This window comes from Lactuca virosa, chromosome 7, assembly GCF_052849685.1.
Source record: "Lactuca virosa cultivar CGN04683 chromosome 7, Lactuca_virosa_CGN04683_v6, whole genome shotgun sequence".
Taxonomy (NCBI): domain Eukaryota; kingdom Viridiplantae; phylum Streptophyta; class Magnoliopsida; order Asterales; family Asteraceae; genus Lactuca; species Lactuca virosa.
Window position 1 is genome coordinate 130,832,713 of NC_136432.1, and position 9,834 is coordinate 130,842,546.

The following is a 9,834-nucleotide window of genomic DNA, read 5'->3' on the forward strand; positions in this document are numbered from 1 at the left end:
GCCGAATGGGTAGGATAGGACATTAATTATCCCTCATTAAAAGTATAATGATAAATATAAAGTAACTAAACTTTTATTGAATTCCCAATCTTAGTTACTTTAGGAAAAATGTGAAAATGGTTCTAATCCATGAAATTACTCTTTGCACCTTGTTAAGTCGTTAATGGAGCGTGTGTGGTTAACCGGAACACTAATTTGGGACTGACAATGTGTAACAAAGGGTAGCTTGATGTTAATCATAGATCAATGGAGCGTGTGTGGTTAACCGACACATTGATTAGGTGATTTGTAACATTGGGTGTACCTAGTTAATTTGCATGGTTATTCACACCTTGTTTGTGATCCTCGGCATCCCAGTTACGAACTGGAAGGGCACAGTCGAGATTTAAACATGCCGTTGAAAAGATCTAGGAATTTCATACCAATTAAAACTTAATAATTTATTTCGTTTTCCATGGTGGAAATTGGTAAATCGTCATTTACCTACCTTCAAATATTTTACAATTGGATTACGGCATCCCTCTTCGTAATTGTAGAATATTGTGTTGGATCCTAGCCTTAATATTTCATATTGGGTGTTATATTAAGGATTATCATCTAACCTAAACTTTGTTCTTCTTCTTTTACAGATGTCTATCCCAAACAATGCTTCCAACCCAATCCCTTCATGACTGGATTCGTAACATCAGAATGGTTATTCGCTATGAGGACAAAGAATATATCTTGGATAAAGAGCTTAAGGAGATTGATTTAACCATTGCCACTCCTGCACAAATCGCTGAACACACTACCCATGAGAGGGATGTGACAAAGGTGTCGTGTCTAACGATTGCAACCATAACTAATGAGCTGCAGAATTCCTATGAGGACTACTATCCTTATGAAATGTATCATCACTTGATGGAAAGATACCATCAAAGTGCTCGGCAGGAGAGGTATGAGATCATTACCTCCATGATCACAACCAAAATGAAGGATGGTGAACCCATCACGACCCACTTGCAAAAAATGCACAGATTCGTGGACCGCTTGCTTAAATTGAATGTCAATTTTGATGAAGATTTGGCCATAGATATTATTCTACACTCTTTACCTTCTTGTTATGATCAGTTTCGTATGACCTATCATATGAACAAGGAGGAGGTCACTCTTAGCAAGTTTCAAGGCCTTTTAAGGACTGCGGAAAACAACCTAAAAGGCAAATCGGTTGTGTCTACTCCTAGTACTACTACTTCTGCCCCTGTTCTGGCAATCGGACATGGAAAAGGAAATGTCACACCCCCGAACAAGACGGCGGAAACGTCCGAGGGCTCGTGTGACTATCAATTGAAATATCATCACAATGAATATACATGAAACATAACACATTCATCACCAAACATTACATATTACAACTGGTATTGTTCACATCAAGTACATTGTCATAGGTTACATACATCCAAAGTATTAATAATACGATGAGTGACGTTACACAAAATAAATCCATACACACTTGACAGTCCTTCTGCTTAACGATTACCTGAGAATACAAGTTATTTTGAAAACGGTCAACATATATAATGTTGGTGAGTTCATAAGCATGTTTGAATAAAAGTCTTTGTATTTTTTGTTAAACCCAGAAAATCCGATATTTTCTGTAAAAAGTCTGAAAAATGATGTGAAAATTGAGTATAATGCATGTGTGAATTTCATAGTAGTAACATATAGGAATGCAGTTCAAATTTTCTTTGTATTCTTTCTGTTGTAAGTAAGTGGTGTTTGAATAATAGTATTTCCCCAGAAAATCCGATATTTTCTTATTTATAAAAAAATGTCACGGTCTTTGCACTGTAGAATGTTTTGTATCATCATGACTTACGAGTTTTTAATCTTCCGTAATGTCTTAATGGAAATGGATCTCTATATGAGTCGTTATAATCATACATGATAGTGACTGAATTGCCTGTCTTGGCATTTTTCCAAATGCCGGATTTTCGATCAAGGTTTTGTCACCCTAGACTGGCCTAGTCTAACTGTAGCGAACAGCTCAGGTGTGGGGGGAGTCACCCCCGTATAGATCTATACACAAACTTCCGCTCTTCCTCGAGGAGACTCTGATTATAACTACAAGCTACGGCCATACACTCAATGATGTCAACCGACACGTCTCACTAGATCCCATTTGTTTGCACATGAATTTGTATAATGTTATATGTATTTAGAAGTTCGAACACTAGATGATGCATGAAATAAAAAGGTAAGGCCCAACAAACATGAAGAAAAGACAACTATGGCCCATTAGACGTGTAAGTTATTTCCAGGCTAAATTAGCATGTAAATGGGCCACTAAGGCCCAATAACATGTAAACGCTAAATTAAGCCCATTTAGCATGTAATTGGGTCACTGAAGCCCAATAGACATGTGATGAATACATTGGGCCCAATGAACATGTAAATGGATCACGAAGGCCCAATAAACATGTATAGGAAGTATTAGGCCCAATATTCGTACCGTTATTGTATTTCGTTTATTTGTTATAGAATTGTTCACTTCGTCGGAGAATTTATCCATAATGTTATAAAAATCTAGTATTTTGTTATAACGGTATTTTTTGTTTGTTACGTCAAAATTCTATAATTTGAACTCGTGTTTAACAAAAGTACACTTTAGGCCCCTGATGAACTAAATTAACATTTAGAGGCTTATTTTTACATAAAATGTCATTTTTGGTGTATTTTAAATACAAATAACATTTTAGTCCATAGATTTATAAAAATTTGTATTTTCACCCTAAATGTTTAGTAATTTACGGTTTTGGTCCAAAAATACATATTTTGACATTTTCGGCCCATCTTTGCAGAAAATTACATTTTCAGCCCCTTATTTGCATAAAATGACATTTTCGGCCCAATTTTTATAAAATTAACATTTTTGGTCCAAATCTTGAGATAGTGTCATTTTCAGCCCCTAATCTCGTTTATTCTCATTTTTGGCTCAAGTTTTGATTAAATGACATTTTAATCCCCAAAAACTGATATTTTTGCAATGTGGGCCCAATAGCCGTGAGGCCCACCTTAAGGCCCAAAATGCCAAATTTTACACTTTTGACCCTTAGAAAAATATGGTTTTTATAAAAACTCATTTTTAAGCTAATAATACCCTTTTAGCCCCTATAAAACCGTAGGTGTCACTCTTGACCCCAAACTTTTGTTTATTTGCCAAAAATGATCCTTATACAAGATTTTGTTTAGTTTTTCACAACTTAGGCATCTATAACACTTTTAACTTTGTAGTAGGGTGTCTAGAGTTTATCACACAATCACAACATAACCCAAGAAAATCACACATAACATGCATATATAAATAGATCTACCCATAAACACTTGTATTCTCCCCCAAAAACAAGTAAAAACCGAAAACAAGGGGGTATGAACTCACCTTTGCTTGTTGTTCTCGGTTTTGAAGAAGAAGTGAGTGTGTTTTCGGCCCTAGCAAGCCTTCTTGAGTAGATTTCGAGCTTAAGAAGTTTCTAAGAGTGTGATCATGGAGTAAAGCTTTGTAAGAAGGAGTTCTTAATGTTAAAATGAAAGGAGATGTTTGTGTTTGATAACAACTTACCAAAGAGTGAAAATACTTGATGAAGATCCTTGAAACACAAGCAAAATTTCGAGATCCTTGGAGGAAGGAGGATGATCTTGAGAGTGTTTGGAGAGGATTTGAAAGTGTGTGTCTGTGTGTGTGTGTTAGCTCTCGGCCGAGAGGATAAGAAGAGAGGGGAGATAAAATGTGATGGATGATTAGGAGTACGAGACTTGTATTTTCTTAATCGGTAATTAGCATGGAGAACCACCATGCAATTGTGAGGTGTCAATGCATGGTAATTCTCTTATTTTTCCCTTCTTTTTTTTGGCCGAGAATCGGCTAAAGAGAAAGGAGGTGGATTAGCTTGGCCCATTTCTAGCCTTGGTTCGAAATTCTGAGGCGCAATAATTACTTTTCGGTCCATTGGGCTCATTATATCGTTCATGGCCCAAATGACATGTAAGAATGGGTTTTATGGTTTATTAGGGTTAATTGGATCAATTATGGCCCAATAAGGCCCATTAGGGTTAGAATGAATCATTCTAGGCCCAAATGGTCCAAAATGTTATAGGTTTATCTATTGGGTCCATTTAGAATTTAAATAGGGTTTCTAAGCCCAATATAGTTGAATTGAGTGCTTATTGGTCCATTAGGCCCAATAAGGAAATCCTAGTCCATCATGAACTTGAACCTGGATCTATAGGGTTTTCAACTCCCCAATTGACTATTTGGATGCTTTGAGTAGAGTTTTGAACTTCACTTGTGAATTTTGATTAAGATTGTTGTCATAGAATGAACATAGTGCATGGTATCAAGTTAGGGTTACAAGTATTATCATAGATGATGTTTACATGATTACAGAATTTCCTGGCTAAAAATGCAAGTTGTGACATCATCCCCCCCCCCCCCCCCGTTAGAGGGAATTTCGTCCCGAAATTCTTTCGAAGACTAGAATTATGAAGGAAAGAATAAGTGAGGGTACTTCTGCTTCATTTGATCTTCGCGTTCCTATGTGAATTCCGGTCCACGCTTGGCGTTCCATCGAACCTTCACAATCAGAATGCAACTTTGCTTTATACGCTTTACTTCCCTATCCAATATCGCAACTGGTTCTTCGACGAACAGGAGATTCTCGTTGATCTCGATCTCTTCTAGAGGAAGGACAAGAGTTTCATCTGATAGGCACTTTTTCAGATTCGAGACGTGAAACACGGGGTGTCCGTTGCTGAGCTCGGCAGGTAGCTGCAGCTTGTAAGCCACTAGGCCAATCCAGGAAAGAATCTCGAACGGTCCAATGTATCGCGGGTTCAGTTTTCCCCGTTTCCCAAAGCGGATCATTCTTTTCCAGGGAGAGACCTTCAGTAACACTCGATCTCCGACATGAAATTCTAATGGCTTTCGCCGCTAGTCAGCATAGCTCTTCTGTCGATCTCGCGATGCTTGAAGTCGAGCTTTGATTTGGATTATCTTTTCGGTCGTTTCACGGATGATTTCTGGTCCTGTTAAAGTATTGTTCGATGATTTCCCTTTTGCTAGTTGGGTGTCACCCACCTCGGCCCAGCATAGGGGCGATTTGCATTTACATCCGTAAAGAGCCTTGAAAGGAGCAACCTTGATGCTCGTGTGATAACTGTTGTTATAAGAGAATTCGATCAGAGGAAAGTGGGTATCCCATGACTTACCGAAGTCAATCATGCAGGCTCGGAGCATATCCTCAAGTGTCTGGATGGTACGCTCGCTCTGACCATCCGTCTGTAGGTGGTAGGCAGTGCTCATATCTAGCTGTGTTCCCATTGCCTTTTGAAGAGATTGCCAAAATCTCGAAGTGAATCTGCTATCTTGATCCGAGATAATTGACACTGGCACTCCATGGAGTCTCACGATCTCCTTGATGTAGGTTCGGGTCAGCTTTTCCATCTTGTAGGATTCTTTTATTGGTAGGAAATGAGCGGATTTTGTTAACCTATCGACGATTACCCAAATAGCATCCAATCCGTCTGCTGTCTTTGGCAATTTGGTCACGAAGTCCATAGTAATCCTTTTCCATTTCCACCAGGGTATCACTGGTTGTTGCAATAATCTCGAGGGCTTTTGGTATTCCACTTTTACCTTGGCGCAAGTAAGACACTTGCCCACGTAAGTGGCTATCTCTGCCTTCATATTAGGCCACCAATAATGTTGATTGATATCCAAATACATCTTATCTGACCCCGGATGAATAGAATATCGCGTCTTGTGGGCTTCATGCATGACTACTTCTCTGAATCCCCCAATCTTGGGAACCCAGATCCTGTTCATGAAGTAGTGAGTTTCGTCCTCTTTAACATCAAATCCCTTATCCATTCCCCGCAGTGATTCACTAGCGACATTTTCCTGTTTCAATGCGTCCAATTGGGCTTCCTTGATCTGTGAGGCTAGATGAGATTGGATGGTGATTGATAGAGTCTTCACGCGACGACTTGAATACTCCTTTCGGCTCAGGGCATCGGCTACCACGTTAGCCTTGCCTGGGTGATATTTGATCTCACACTCGTAATCATTTAACAGCTCAACCCATCTCCGCTGCCTCATGTTTAGTTCCTTTTGATTTAAAATGTGTTGGAGGCTTTTATGATCGGTGAAAATGGTGCACTTGGTACCATAAAGGTAGTGACTCCAAATTTTCAAGGCGGAGACCACCGCCCCCAGTTCGAGATCATGGGCGGTGTAATTCACTTCATGAGTTTTTAGTTGCCTAGACGCATATGCAATTACCTTCCCACGTTGCATAAGGACACAACCTAAACCTTGATTCGAAGCATCACAGTAGACCACGAAGCCTTCGGTTCCCTCCCGTAAGGATAGCACTGGTGCACTACAGAGGGCTTGCTTCAAGGTTTGGAAGGCAATCTCTTGCTTCTCGGTCCAATTGAAGGGTACGCCTTTTTGTGTCAATGTGGTGAGAGGTTTGGCTATCTTGGAGAAGTTCTGAATGAACCTTCGGTAATAGCCTGCAAGACCCAAGAATTGGAGAATTGCTGTTGGTGTTGTCGGAATCGCCCAGCCTTCGATGGCTTTGACCTTGGAAGGATCTACATGAATTCCTTCCTTGCTAACAACATGACCCAAGAAATTTACCCTGCGGATCCAAAACTCATATTTGGAGAATTTTGTTGGATTAATGTCTAAGTCCATAACTATATTTGGTATGTACTTGACCCGACCCGGCATGGTCCATTTGGGTTGCACTTCACCGGCATAATTTATATGGATAGTCTTTTGAGAATAGTATATTTATGATTTATATTAATATATTATAAGTTCTAATATATTAATATGGAATCATATTATTTAATTAGTATTGATCAAGAATTAATTTAGAATTAATTAAGTGATCAAAAAGAACTAATTAAATATGGACTCTTATATATATGGAATGGGCCAAGTTCATTTAGGTTGGGCTAAGCTTTCATGGATGGTCCATGGAGCTTTTAACCCATGGATCCTATGTAAATGAAAGGTCATGGGTATTAGGGTTTACATGGATGTAACCCTAATCCTCCATAATATATAAAGGGGTCATTGGCTCACAAAATTGACACAAGTGTGTGAAAATAAGAGTGGACCGATTTTAGTGTGCATACATATTCTCTCAAGTTCTTCCAAGGTGTTTTGGTGATTTGTGATTCCATTTGAGGCTTCCACACTATTGGGGCTAAGCTCTTAAAGCTTGAAGACATCAAGCTACATCAAAAGGTATGTCATCTAACTAGAACTTTGTAGTATAGGTGCTTCATAATATGCTAGTTAGGATGAAACCTTGGAATAGTTAATATTTGCATGTATAATAGAGAAAACATAGATCCAAGGTTTATAGGGTTGCATGTACACCATAGGAGTGTTAGAATGCTCAAAACCCAACAGTGGTATCAGAGCCATGGGTTGTTTTGTGTTATATTGATGCAAATGTTTTATTTTCAAAGTTGGAAAAAAAAAGAAAAAAAACATGACGTTTGTCAAATTTTAAGATAATTACTTGTTTTTGTGAAAAACTAATTATTTGTAAAATTTGAATCATTTGCTATATGACTTGAATTAGGTCAAATTTAGTAAAAGATAAAATGATATGATTATTTTATTAGTTTTAAAAGTTTGATCTAAAGAGTTTTTTGAAACCTCCATAAGTTATGGATATGAAAAGGTTTTTAATAAAATAGATTCAAAGTTTTTTATGGAGTTACAAAACTTGGTCTTAATGTTTTAAAGAATTCCATAACTTGTTCTTAAGTTATGGAACATGAAAAGTTTCATCATAAAACAAGTATTTAACTCCATAAGTTATGGAATCCAAAAGTTTTCAAGAGTTACAAAACTTGCCCTCAAGTTTTGGAATTTGGAAAAAGTTTTTTTATGATAAAAAAAAATTGAATTCTAAAACTCTTGGGTTCATAACTTAAACAATTAATTAAATGGTTTTAATTTTGAATTTAATAATTGGAATTATGATGTTTTATTGAATAATTCAATTAACTCTTATGGACTTTATTAATAGATAATTAAAGTGTTTAATTAAAAGAGAATTAATAATTCCATAATGACATGGTTTAAATTTAATTAAACTAAGAGTATAGTTTAATTAATAGATTAAACCACCAAGTATTTTAAATGTCTAAAATACACCCTTATACTATTATAATATTAAAAGTTTAATATATTATATGTATAAGAGCAAGTCGTCTTACCATTAGTAGGCCTCATTCACGAAGCCGGTCTATAAGGGGGGTATAAGGTTACTGCCTATAAAATGGCAGTTTAATGGGTGTCCACTCTTACCCACCGCTTCCTTGACTGGTGGAGGGTCATTAGCCAAACAGGTAGGACAAGGACTATAATTCTCCCTTCATTAAAAGTATTAATGATAAATACTAAGTAACTAAACTTTTTATAAATTCTCAATCTTAGTTACTTAGGAAAATGTGAATAAGGTGCTAATCCATGAAATTACACTTTGCACTTTGTTTAAGCTGTTAGTGGAGCGTGTGTGGTTAACCGGCACACTAACCTGGACTTAACAAGGTAGGCAAAAGGTAACTTAATGTTTATCATAGTATCGTTGGAGCGTGTGTGGTTAACCGGCACATCGATTGAGGGGTAAATATTAAGGGTACCAAGTATATTTGCATGGTTACTTCACACCTTGTTTTGTGATCCTCGGCATCCCAGTCACAAAACCTGAAGGGCACACTCGAGATTGAAACATGCCATTGAAAAGTTCAATGAATCTCAAAAGAATCTAGGAGTTACAAAACCAATTAAAACCTAATAATACATTTCGTTTATCTTGGTGGAAATTGGTGAATCGTCATTCACCTACCTTCAAATATTTTATAGCTTGGATTACGACATCCCTCTTCCAAGTTATAAAATAGTTTGTTGGGTCCTAGCCTTAATATATCATATTGGGTGTTATATTAAGGACTTAAATTAACTTTACGTGAATTTCTCCCATTGTTGATGTCTGGTTTAGACAACAATGATCTTCCCAAACCAAGTTTTCCTAATGAATATGACTTCCCGAGTTTGGCTCATGGAAGTCATACTTCTCTTCCTCCACCTCCTCCAATTATTCTCCCTAACCCACAAGTTCACGGTCACTCAAGCCCTAATGGCAAGCAAGGTCTATGTGTGATCACATCTTAGAGATGAAGTCACATATTGACAAGCCGGGAGAGTTGGGTGTCAAAGTCTTGAGAAAGTTGGATGTTCAATCACTTTCTAAGTCACATAGAGTTCCTTTGGGACTACTATGAAACAGACTATGACATGAACCTTAATGATCATATCTATTTGTTTGGTGCTGCTGAATCAGCAATGATTTGGAACGATAGTAAAGCAAATTTGATTAGAAGATCAACTTTCCAAAAACTTTATGGATAGTGACAATGGTGACACTGGAAATCCAGAAAAAGCATTCTCTTCCCAATGGAAAGGGATTGACCATAGTCAAACCGGTTGACCAAATGGTAAAGAGAAAGGCTAAGTCTTAGATAGTCCCATTACCAAAGGGTCCATATGTTTATTTTGCCAAAGGAAGGGGCGTTGATTGCAAAGCTGCCAAATTTACCTAAGGATGTTAAAGTCAATAAGTTTGACTCTACATCAGGTAGAGCCCATTATCTAACTCTGTTAAGTTCTATTCTGAGATCCTCATTACATGATGTGACTGGGTCACATGTTGATGTTTTAAGAATCAAAGAATAGAGAGAAATCTTAAAGGAAGTATATGCTGATTC